At 35.2% G+C, this 13364-nt stretch overlaps 1 long non-coding RNA gene across 1 annotated transcript; it reads right to left on the bottom strand.

Moving 5' to 3' along the window:
• Positions 1-4787: 4787 nt before the first annotated feature.
• LOC107077907 (uncharacterized) lies at positions 4788-12193 on the bottom strand. The gene is made up of 3 exons (XR_001478882.2): positions 12079-12193; positions 8666-8749; positions 4788-5558 (listed from the first exon to the last, which is right to left on the bottom strand). It is a non-coding gene; the product is annotated as an uncharacterized lncRNA (long non-coding RNA).
• Between the last annotated feature and the right edge of the window lie 1171 nt (positions 12194-13364).

The raw sequence follows: 13364 nt of genomic DNA, 5'->3' as shown, positions 1-13364 counted from the left end.
TTAAAATTTCAGCATGCTCACATTGAAATGGTTCTTTGTTTCATGCATTTCAGTGTCTCAGCTCATTAGCTGCTTCTCCATATCTTTATCAAGGGAAGCACTTTTATTCACTTTTCTCTCCACAGTAGGGGGCTTGGTTCCTCTAACTTAGAGTGCTCTTGGCTTGGAGAACTGCCTGTAATGTAAAGTTTTACCACATTATTCAATACCTTTTTAACTGAGAAAGATGTAGAGTTGTAGACCTTAGAAGTCTAGTTTATCATAGTCTCAGTTGGAATCAGAAGCAATCAGATTGCATAAATTTACTCCTAATTGCAATTTTTTGTGAAGTAGAATCTTTTGATCTAGCTATCCTAACTTCTATATTTGCATTAGAGCAGTATGTATAATAAATCACTGATTAACATTTGAAAAACAACAGTCTCTAAAATATATATATATAAATATGTCATATTTACATGTATATTTGCCTTTGAACATCAGCACAATACTGTAATTCTTATGCTTCTTTAGATTATATACTGGGTTAATAAATTAGATGAAAATACTTGGACTGTATGAGTTTGGAAAAGAAATGTTTGTGAGCAGTAATAGAAAATTAGTGCATAATTTATTGCAATGCAGACTGTGAATTACTACACATTGCCAGTTAAGAACTTGAAGTAGGGGATGATAATTCAATTAGCAAAATACTTCATTTTCACTACAGCAGGAGACTAATTAAGAGTTGGCCTTTTGTTCCACTGAAAAAAGATACAAATCAATTTGCCCGAACCCTTCACCTTAAGGTAAGTGAGCAGCATGGAAGTGCAATGCAAGGATTAGATCCGTGATAAATAGTGCTGCTGTGCAGTGCCATTTTGCAGCAGTGAGTAATTATTTTAAAATTCATACTATAACAAGTAGAGTGATCATTCATGAACTGTTACAGGCTGGAGAGACAGTTAGGTTGGAGTACACAAAAGCATCTCTGACCCCAGTCAATATTTTTACAAAGCGCCATGCATGGGAGTTGATTTTATTAAGTTAGAACTTTTATCTTTTATAGAACTTTTATAGAACTTAGAACTTCTCACAGCAGGGGGTTTGTGGCCAGTTCTCATGCAGCACTGTGAAAGATCATAAAGCAGTGCTTATCTTTCCTTCCAGTCAGCTGGCTACTGCGCAGTTAATTGTTATTCCATAGATTTGCTATGCAGTATGTTACTTGCTGATTGCAAGCCAAAACGTTGTTTAGATTTTCCTTAAAATGATTTGTCATTGCTATGGCGATCAATAGTCTGGTCTGGTTGAGTTAGTACCCCCAGTCACTCATCAAACAGGAGCTAGTAACTAATATTAACCTTTTCCTAAGAAGGTATATGTACTTCCATTGAAAATCAAGCAATTTAAATCTATTGCAAATGCATAAGAATACAAATGGCTTTATTAGAAAGCAAGAGAACTAGTTTATGCTTCGGGCAACCAATTCATCACACAAGATCTTTCCCCCTGTTCACATCAATGAGAAGCTTCATATTATATTACAAGACCTCTGTCACAAACCTGAGTGTTATCTGTAATTTCTAATCAGATTTTCTGCCCAGCCCTAATTGCAGGCAGTAAACAGGCACACAAAGCTTCCTTAACCCACAAAAAGCACTACATATTATAAAATTAGGTATATTGAACTTACAACAGCCAATTAAATTGATCACTATAAATCCAACAATAATGATGAATAAATAAAAAGGTCCAGTTTCTTCTATTAAATAAAATGAAAAAAGTTCTGTAGGTGACTGCATACAGTAGCTTTTTTGCTGTGGTGCATTACAGGCTATGAAGACTAAGAATAATTAATATCAGATAGCCTAGCTCTGTGTCTTAACTGGAGCATATAGATATCAAGACTTACACTATATCCACTTAACAGTGTAATTCTCCTGTGAGTCATTTTGAACTGAATATAATGTTTTGAATATTATGTGTATACTAACATTTTGAACATAATGACATATTTCAAGTTGCAATCTCAAGGGGCCGTTAACTTTGTCAGATTTGTTTATTTGCTGCTGCAGGCTGGTGCAAGAATCTCACTGTGAACATTTCAGAAAGTTTCCAGTTTTATATTTTTAATTAGATAATTTTATTTTATATTGGATTGGAACTACAGATGGTGCACTTCCTGTAAAGTGCACAAACCAAAAACATCCCTACTGATATAACTACATGCAAAAGCTACTACTGGAATAGTAGCTTCGCATAGTGGGAGAAAACAACTTTTTAACTGTGAGGAAAGCTCTCAATCTTGCTACAGTACCTAACCTTAATCAAGGACTGGAAACTCAACACATTTTAATAGCTCTTAGAAACATTCAGTTTTTACCATGTAGACACAGAAGGGCACAGTAATTTGATTCTCAAGGAATTATAGTTTTAGCAGTCACTCACTATTAAAAGGCCTTTTATTTATCTTATTATAAGTATCTGGAAATATAAGAAAAGTTACAGATAAGATAAGACCACTCACCGCCTCACCAGGGTACAGTACAGTAGCTTGTTCCCAACCCTCACAACCTTGTCCTACAGTAAGTTTTGAATATAACTTTCTGTATCCCTAATCTATTCTTCTTTCATGGTTAATCTTAGCAAATAGATGAATAAATTCTTCTGTCCACTTTATTGCTCTGTAAGTAGAACTGTTACATTTCTGAATAGAAAACTGGCCAGTTACTGATTTTTATTGATTTACCTCTATTATCAGATTAATTTAATAAAAATATCAAATATGAAATAGTACTTATTATTAGGTTAATTCATAGGTTTATTCCATGCCAAAAAGAGAAGAAAGAAAACACAACGTTTTCACACTTGAAGAAGGCTCCATGGCCGAAACGTTGTGTTTTCTTTCTTCTCTTTCAGTATGGAATAAACCTATTACTTGCTCCTTTGCAGCCTACAGATGCTGACGCAGCTACAATACAAAGTAACATTATTGTTTGCATACTGTACACTTACAGAATAATTAAAATGTTGTAATTAAATACATCCTTCAGTTCAATAGCTTTTCCTTTAGCCTTGGATTTTTCAGTTTCTCACAGATACTGGCAATTGGAAAAATTACAAGAATAAATACAAAGAATAATACAAAGATTACAATAATAAGATTACAAAGAATAAATATTACCAAATGTTTGATACATCAGTCTTCAGAATTATTTCAGTTAAATAACAAATAAATGTATTTGGAAAAAAAAATAAACTGCACAACTCAAACATGGTAATGCCAAACTTCAGTCTTCTTTAACAGGCATCGGGAATGTGAAATGGAGAAGTGTCCCCATGAAGAAGTGTTTGTGTGTAACTCAGCCTTCAATGACTAGAAAGCCAAAGGTGGCCCATCGATTGTGCAGACCTTTACGAATCAGCTAGGGACACCTTCCAGAGAGGCTGATGTGTTGTCAGCCAACACTGGACACAATGGGAAGCTCACAGTGAAATCCAATTAAGCTTCAAGTTGCAGTCAATATCCAGTTAGCCATAAGGTGACAAATGGGCCACATAGTGCTCATTAGATTGGGACCACAGCAATTCTATACCTTCTTCTCTGTGACACAGAAAAGGTACAAAATAGGACAGGGAGGTCAGGAAAAGAAACCCAAATTAACCAGTGCTGTGAAAATATGTCTATAAAAACTACCTTTGGGACTTGAACAATGTACCAAAGGACAGGTGGTGGTCATTAGCACAGGTTTTCCTCTGTGCTTAATAAGCAGGAAAAGCTGTGGACTTTACAGGAATGAAAACACATATTTTCTCATAACAGGTTTGAAATCCTACAGATATGTCACCTAGTAGTTATGATTATGTATCTGTGACTTACTGTGCATGAATCTGAATTCATGTGGTACAGTATAAGGAGATTATAACTGATCTTTTATTTTTATGGATCATAAAAATATAGCTCCTTTGCCAGGCTGCTGGATTAACATCAAGTGTTAAGTGTACTATAAATATATTAGAGATTTTGTACTGGGAGGTCAAAATTTAAAATCTGTAAATCTCTAAGGTACCTGTGTAACATACAAAGAAATAATCTAAACTGCTGCTTTCTTGTAAACTGGCAAGTGGACACGTACAGTATTTTATTCTAATCCATTGAGAAACATTTGTTAGTTGCATCTAGATTTGACCATAAAAAGCTTTATTTTTCTTTTCGCATTTTAGTTCATTGATTCATGCATTTATTTGTGTCTGACCCCCCAAAAAACCCATAACAAGTTAAGGCGTAATTTCTCCTCCAATGTGTCCTTGCATAATTTAAAGATTGCCATACTTCTAAATGCTTTCTCAAATTAATTTTTAACTAACTGCTGGCAGGTAGTAATTAATTTACAGCTGTCACTGACACATCAAAGGGTTGTATTTAATACGCATTAAAAAGTAAATTTTTCCCTCATCCTATTGCAAACAGCATCACTCACTCTGACTTATAAATCAAAGGTGAAAATACATGGATACATGCTATGTAGGAGATAGATTAGTCATGCTACATTTTTTACATACCACATTGATCTTTGGGGTATTTCATAGTTTGTGTGTTTATTCTAATATAATTATCTAATACAATTATTTTTATGTAAATGTGTGTTATTAAAATGGTTACTTGAGTGTGTTCACTTGTAAAGGCATTTTTTTTATCTCACATATTTAGAAAAAAAGAGCTATAAAACATGATTTAAAGATCCAGTAACATTTTCTGACAAGATATGAGAGGTTTAATTTAATCTGAGAGTGATATACTGTAAGGTACACAAAATTCAGAGAATTAGTGCGTCTCAACATCCATGCTATTTAAAAAACACTTAACTATGCAGTGGAAACATACAATACAACACATTACTGTGTTAACATACAGTAATTACTGAAATATTTGTGAAAAACCTAGACATTGTTAGACTAAGACATTGTTAGATTAAGATGATTACTCTTCTAATAAGTATGGTTATGTATAAATGATGTACTGTAAGGTTCATTGGGAAACAAAAGACATTACTCTAGAGAAGATGGAATAGTACTGACAGGAGCAATCAGGGCTTAAAAGAATGAAGGACTTGCTGCTTGTGTCAAGACATCAGAATGTTTATACTTTACCAGCCTCACTGGTCTTCTTCACTGCTTCTCCTTCATAGGAAATACAGTAAGCAATGACCTTCTCCCCTGATCTAACCAGTATACTTTTTATGTCCTTGCATTAATAATATTTTTACTCTATTTTTACTCTATCTCTATTTTTTCTCCTAAACCAATATCAATATACTGTAAAACATTTGTTCTTTGAATTCAAGTTTACCTCTTCCTTCTCCAGAGAGCTTTCTAAAATGCTTTCACTGGGGTTAAGAGAAATCCGGGGCAGCTGCCGTAAGAAGGTCTCTGTATTGATTCACTATCCATCTTCATCCTTTGGAATTGTACTCTCCCAAGGGTGAAGCTAGGGCTGTGGGGTCATTGACATTCATCATCTATTGTGCAGACCACTCTCCTGTTCAGTCTTTGGTATTGCGATGAATATGCATCTTCTGTTGTGGAATAAAACAATTGAAAGTGAGTGTCATGTATACTGGAGTTTACAACTTCAACAACAAAGTGCAACCCCAACGTAGTCCCAATAACATGAGCAGTCATTTTGCACCAGCAAGACATGGCAGATCAGGTGGAAAAGTGGGAAACTTCTTTATCAAATTAATTCAGGATGAGCTTTAGGGGGATCAGATGGTAACAGCTTGGGGTAAAATTAAGCCTGTGATCTTGCAGAAAAGACATTTCATTGCCAGCAACTACTGCTGCACGCTGTATTGTTGTGCATTTGAAAAATAAACTTTGATTTGATTTGAGCCTGGTGATCATTAATTACCATGTTGTTAGAGCTTCAGTTTAATATCTCACCTAATGGAAATCTTACAGTACAATTTGTGCAGTCAGCACTAGGCCATTGGTTTGTACATTCCACAGGGAGGATCGCTTCCAATACTGGTCCACCAGTAGTGCTACAGCTGCAACATGGTTTTCCTTGGTAGTCTCCCATCTTAGTACTTAACATGCTCTAAATTTGATTAGGCTCTGAGTTCTGACAAGATCAGGCTTAAAGGTCGTAGGTGAGAGAAGCACAGTAACATTATTCAGTTTCTAGCTCTACCACATGAATGCATTTCAGTTCTAAATATTTTATTTCGAATTTTCTACTGTGCTACACGTTACAAATATCCTCTATGCCATGTTATTACCTTTACCAAGATTATTTTCTGCTTTGATTTTGCAAACAGGAAGGTATTTTACTAAAATTTAACATACAACCTTAAAATAATCTATCAAGGTTGGGGTTTTTTTCTGGAGAATGATAAAACGATATTGGTATTCAATATGTTTTTTTTAAATAAAATGTATTTATGCACAGCAGGTAAAGCTCCAAAATGATTATGGAAACCCAGGTAGGTCTTGTGTCATTCTGTTTTTGTAATGCTCCATCCAATGAAAATTTTAGTCAACCAGATTTGAATAGTAGCTTCTCATAGTGGGAGAAAAAGTCTTTAAAAACATAACAAGCTAAAGAAAAGGCTCAAACAGATGTTCACTTTTTCCTTGCAGGATGTCAGTCAGTGACTGTGCTGTAAAGAACGCTTCAGTGGGCCTGCATAACAGTAGCCGGAAAACTATCATTAAAGCTTTCTTTGTAAGTGTCAATGGCCTGGATGGGGCCTTCAGTTTCTTAATACCCATGAAGTTACGAGTACGACAAAAAATTCCACTGCTGTTTCCAAGATGCTTTGCCAAGAACTGATACCAGAGACAAATTCGCATTCCCAGATTTATTACTGCATGAAAATTCAAAAATAGATAAAGAAATGTATATAAAGCAGACAAAGGTGGCAATGTTTCATGTGAGAAATGATGTTGGACAAGTAAGCAAATAAGAAAAGCTGACTGATTGCATTATTTTTGTTTTGTTTGCATTTTTCAAACATCTTCTGAATATTAAGATATTGAGTATAGACATATAATTCTTTTTATTACTAGTAGGAGTAGTACCACTACTATTGTCAAATGAAGTACTCAATCTGCAGATCGAAACTTATACTCTTCATATTTTAATAGAGTTTTGCTGGCAATTACATCCCCAAAAATACTAACACAAAATATACAGTATGTAAGTGTATCCAGATTCTATTTTAAATGTAAAAGAAATGGCCTATTATAAAAAATGGCATATGTAGATTTAATTTAATACTTTCTTATTTTAAAATATTTTGGTTTGATTTACGCCTGCAAAAGGATAAGTTAAGTGCTAATTTGGATTAGTATTTGACATTCACACAATCAACAGCAGAGCAAATGAAAAAATAAAATGTGACATTACCACCACAGCGCCATACCCTTCTGATGTTACACATAGAAACACAAAAGAATGAGATATTTATATGAGAAAGAAAGAAGAGAGTTCTGAGTATTTTTATCTGTATCCTTTTTTGTATAGGCTTGTCATTGTTCATAAGCATTTTTTCATTTAATGTCAGATACATGCTGCATATATTTGTTTGTTTTTCATTACAGCATAAAAGATAGTTCTACTCAGTTTTTTATCTTTACAAAAGGAAATGAAAATAAGATTCTTGCAATACTGCACTGCAAATAATAAATCAGTTCTCTATCCCCAGAGATAATGTCTCAGTAAGAATATAAGAATCTGAATTACAAGAGTATTGTATCTCAACAAAATGCTGCATGGTTCTTAATAAACAGCTTCCAAATGGGAGAATATGAATAAAAATTATTTTATGTCCCTCTCAAATTTCAAAATAAGACATGGAAACCTGCATTCCTTTTGCCTATTAAAGATGTACTACAATAGTTTGTCTTATTACTTAAATTAAAATCACATACAGATAAATTATAATATTAACGTTTTCATACATATTGATATGAAGGTAAGGCCACACTTCAATCCACTGAGAAACTCTTGCAATGTGGTCTAGAACTATTTAGCTGAATATTTATTAATTATTCATTATAATGATGTTTTTGTTAGATGCAGCACTAGCTCCCCTCCAAAACCTTTGGTACTTCTACCTTGCACAACAACCATCACTGCTGAAATATTTTATTCTTTTCTAAAATGCACATGGTGGCAGTTGTGTCTGAGTGGGAATTATGTTTTATATCAGACCATAAGTCCACAAGTCAAGGTCATCTTCACACGGTTATCTAGGTGCCCCTGCATAGATTCCAAAGTGTTAGATACTGCAGTGGTAGAATGCTGGCAAATTATAGGCAGCTAATAAAAGCTGCATTGATTTGGCTGTTCTAGAGTCCTAGCTAAAAGTTCCCAGCTTGAATGTGGCCTTTGTTTCCAGATGCTGGTCAATGGTGGAGGCAACGTGCTCTCACAGAGGTGCCTGTTTACTAGTGCAGCACATTGGCAGTTGGTGCTGCACTCGTGAATGCATATTTTGAACAGTGGAATCACTTGAGGAGTAAATAATACTGATACAATTGAGTTTTTAATTGGCAAAAAATTGTTAGCTATGCATTCCCAATATACAACATACTTTCCAATCTCTCTCTTCTTATTGCAAAGCTTTTTCGATGGCTTATTATTGCTGATCTTTGTCCTCAGTTCGCTTGTCCTTACCCCATTCCACCACATCCCGTTCCCTCTTTATCCTGGATGTGAGTGCAGTGCATCCATAATGAAGCTTTCATCTTCTTTCAGCATCTGGCAATTAGGATAGAGATAGTTATGTAATCTGAAACAACAAATGCTCAGAACACTGTCTAGCAAAATGCAGATTGTGTCATTCTTCCCCTTTTTTCTGGAGATAACATGAACCGAATATTAATGTGCTGATGCATCACCAACTCTGTCTGAGTAATGAAAATAAACATACACACATTATAGAGTGGGAAGCTGTGTCACTGTGTGAATTGCAAAGGAACAAGCAGAAGTTAATTCCATATTGAAAACTATACAGAAACAGTAAACCGCACTTCTTCAGGATCCAGAGTTAACATTCTGTGAGTTTTACTCTTGTATATTTTGTACAAATGGTATATTTGTGCTTACAGCTCAATCATTATAGCAAAAAAAAATCTCACTATTAAAATGTTATCTCTGTTAGAATGTTAGAACAGTGAGCAAACTCTCCTACTTTAAAACTCTCCTCTCCTACTTTCTAACTGTTCCATCACAACATATGCTGAACATTTGAATTCTTTGAAGGCACCATATGTCTTTAAATTCACCTTAAAGGAGATATATTTTGATGCTTACAAAGACATCACAGCAGGTAGATTTAGTCATATGTATATAGCAGCAGTATTGTTCTGCAGAAACTGATTACAGCATGTTAAAGTAAGGACCCATGCTGCTGAGCATGAGGCTGCTGTTTTTTTATGAATTTAATAGAAAGTTGACATCTGCTACAGCAGACAACAGACTGTAGTGGCAATTGAGAGCTTAAAAACTATGGAGAGAAACCTCACCCTCATGGACTATTACATGTGACCAAAAAGTTGGTGAAATCAAAAACTGACAATTATAACCACGGAAATACATTATGTATAAAATAATAATTGCCTCTGCAAGCCTTTCAAAATAAGGACTAAACACGGTAATGAAAGTCACAATCCATCCATTCATTGTCAGAAAGCTGCTCATTTCTGCTGAGGGTTGTGGTAACTCAGAACCCATCCCACAGGTACAGGACTGCCTGCTGGACGGGCCCCCAGAGCCTTGCAGAACTCGCGCACATGCACATGATCATTAATGGACACTTCACAGCCCTGAGTCAGCATTGCCAGCATGCCTCTGAGAGGTGAAAGGAAACCTAAGCAATAAAAATCAAAATCATCTAATTTTACCAAAAGAACAAATGTTGCAATACAATAAATAACCTGTATCTTATTTGGTAAATAAAGCCACATTACAAAAAAGGTATCGTTTAGGTGTTGATTTTACATCTCCAAAAATAGTGGATAGGAAATTATAGAGGAAAGTTACTAATTATGCATTTCCTATTGTAAATTGTTATTGTCACATAGTGACAGTTTATTTTTCATCCAAGACACTATTCTCTAAACATCATGTTAATTGCTTTCACAAATGGTGAGACAGTAGACTATGATATAGTAATCAAAATCCGACAACAAGACGAAACAAAGCTGGAAAATTAAATAACATATTCTCCTTGATCAAAGGAATTTATTATACAGGAACAGCATTAAGGTTCAGATCTGCAGTGCAGCAATAGAAATTGACATACGTTTCACAGAAGAAAAATGTGTACAAAAAATTAAGCCCAAATGTTCATTATAATTTCCTAGAATAACATAATTAATCCAAACCTCTTAGTTTTAGCATTTTTTCTCCATTAAGAAATCATATTCATTAAACTTTATGCACACTTATGTCATAGTATCTACCAGGTTTGGGTTTAAAAGCAGGGTTTAAAGCATAAAACAATAAACATACTATCATGGTAACTTTACAACCGGTTCTTAGTGGGTCTGTCTATGTATTTAACTCAATAATAGTGTGTGATGATTGTGAAAAGTTGTTGTAAGTTGGTTGTATTTACAATTAGCTATCTTGTGTTACATTCACACTAAATACATACTTTAGTATGACACTTGATGACAATGATTTTACCCAAACATCTCTGTAAATGTTTTAAGGTAATTTTTATTGTGTTCTGCATTATTTAGAAACCATACTGTATGTAAGCATTTTTATTCATTGCACATTGCAATAATTTTGAATCGTCTGCCCAATAATATTACGTTTGTATTGTATACAACAATATACAGTAAGTAATATGAGCACCACCAGAGATGTTGTTTTTAGTTAGTGTAAGTACAAACATTCACATTTTTCAAGCCACACAATTAAATACACAAATCCTTTCTATGGTGTTGTAATTAGGAAAGTGATCCTTCACTGACCACCTAAAATCTCTTTCTGATCTTGATGAAATTGGTTTTCTTTTTATAGAGGCCAGGTTACAACTTCATTTTTATATGATATAATTTTATGTATTTTTTCTCATTGTTTAGAGTTTAAATTTGCTTTCCAAGCCTAGGACACTGTAGCCAACCTCTAACATCTTAAACAACAAAGCTTAAACAGCACTAAAGGATTGTTTTTACTATACATTACATTGTGAGACATACTCTATGTGTCTACACATACAGTATGTAGTGACAGCATCCACCATGCTGTCCTCTCCCTCTCTTTTATACAAGAACATACTGGCTGCTAGGATAAGTAAAAAATAACTAATCTAAATTGAAAGCATTAATTGAAGTCTTCGGTCTAGAGAAAGACTTTCACTAATTTAACCTACTGTACATTCTTGAGCAGCTCAAAAACAATTGGGAGTCTCATTAAATCCACATTCATATGGTATTCACTCAGTTTTATGAAATGCTGATGGATTTTTTCCACTGCAGAACTTATAAATAATTCTTTTTCACAAAAATATGATTTTTGCCATTATTTTCCCCCCTTTAAGAAGATGGAACAGATTTTAATAAATAAAAGCTATAGTTAAAGTGCACTATTCAAAGGGTGATTAAAAGACTAGGATGGCATGCTGATTTCTTAATGAGAAAAAGGTTAGTTTCACAGAGTATAATTAGCACAACCTCTCTGAAACAGTTTTTGACAGCATGTTGGAATCTGCTGATTGCTAACTTGCACATTATTTTCTACACCTAATAAATGAAAGTTTTTGAGTGGTGTGGGTAGGACTCTAGTGGGGGTGACTGAAATCTAGGAGTGAGTGAGAAAATACTGAAGTGGCCATATACAGTAAGTAAACATAATCCAAAATCTGTCTCGACAAACATTCAGTGCCAATTTCTGGTTAAAAAGTTAAGATAATTAAACATCTGTAACTACACTTTGTCTTGAGTTGTAATATAAAAACACTATAAAATACAGTTAGAATAAATTACAGTTTTGGAGAATCCAGCTAATAGCAATTGAATTTCAAACTTAAAATCGTTAGCCCACTTGTGAAGTACTGCAGTAAATCATTACTGTACCAGTTGCGTCTCATCTTGGTATTTTCCTTTTCTGAGTATTGATTCCAGATTCCTTCATATGTAAACTTTCCCCCGGGATGCATTTAGCAAGGTCAGATCAAACACTTTAGTAAGAAATGTCATTCAGGTGAGTACTCTTTTTTTTCTTTTGAATATATTGCCGACCTCTGTTTAATCCCCTTCCAGGCTAGCAAGTACTAAAACTAATTCAAACCTTACAATAGAATGTTCTGCACTTCCACATTATTATTGCACCCCAGCCTTTACCAAGAAAAGGGACTGAAGTCGAATGGATGGTGCTGTTACTGCTACTAATGACAATGTATTACTTTAATTTTCTCAGTTTGCACTGCTGATGTACACTTCAGAATCTATTGTTGCATATCTATTTCTTCATGTTTATTTGCGGTGTTATTGCACACATATATACAGTAAGTAGAATGATATGGGATATGTATAACAATTAAGAATTATGTAACCTTCAGGCTTCATTCGGAACTCCTGTGTCTTTCTTTGCAAAATAGAGACTACTGTATGTCCTACACGTTAAACAACTTGTTTTTTCTAACATGTTGTTATGATGAGGCGGTAAGAAGAAAACAATGTATCTGTTCTAAAAGCTGATGAATCCAAGAGCTAGGACCGAAGGCTAGCTGAAGGCTAGGACTGCTGAGGAATTTCCGAAGCAGGTCAAGGAGGAAAGGATGACAGAGATTGCTGAGGCAGGACAGAAAGCAGCTGCAGATGGAAACGATCTGAAAAAGATCGAGAACACAACTGCAAGGCTAATCTAAGCATGGTGGCTGTGTCACCTTGTGAGATTAATGTCACGGACATCCAAAGGGACTAACCGTGGGGAGCAGGAGAGCGGAAAAGACCCATATGCATAGCGGCGAGACGGGAAAAAGGCCCGGGCTCATTAGTGCAAAGAGTTCAGGAATGCCGTAAAGAAACCTATGCCCTCAGGGAGCAGACGTGGGGCGCCCTGGTGCTAGGCGGGTCTCAGGACATCTGAACGTCAATGCTGAGCGAGGACAGAGTGCAAGACCCGGAAATATATAGCCCAAGGGAAAGAGAGGGACCGGAAGGACACAGACCGGAAACCAGGGACAGGACAGAGAAGGAACGCCCTCTGGCTGCAGAGAGCGTGACAATTAAGGGCTGGAATTTTAGATACGTGCCACTGATCTGGTGCTTAGGGAAAGCAACAGGCTGCAAACAAGCAGAGCATATCCGTAACAGAGGGGGAATCTTCTGAGCAGGATCCAGGCTGAGTGTTCTTCTGA

This window comes from Lepisosteus oculatus, chromosome 8 (genome assembly GCF_040954835.1).
Source record: "Lepisosteus oculatus isolate fLepOcu1 chromosome 8, fLepOcu1.hap2, whole genome shotgun sequence".
NCBI lineage: Eukaryota > Metazoa > Chordata > Actinopteri > Semionotiformes > Lepisosteidae > Lepisosteus > Lepisosteus oculatus.
The sequence above is the reverse complement of the archived record's forward strand: the minus strand, read 5'-3'. Positions and strand labels throughout refer to the sequence as shown.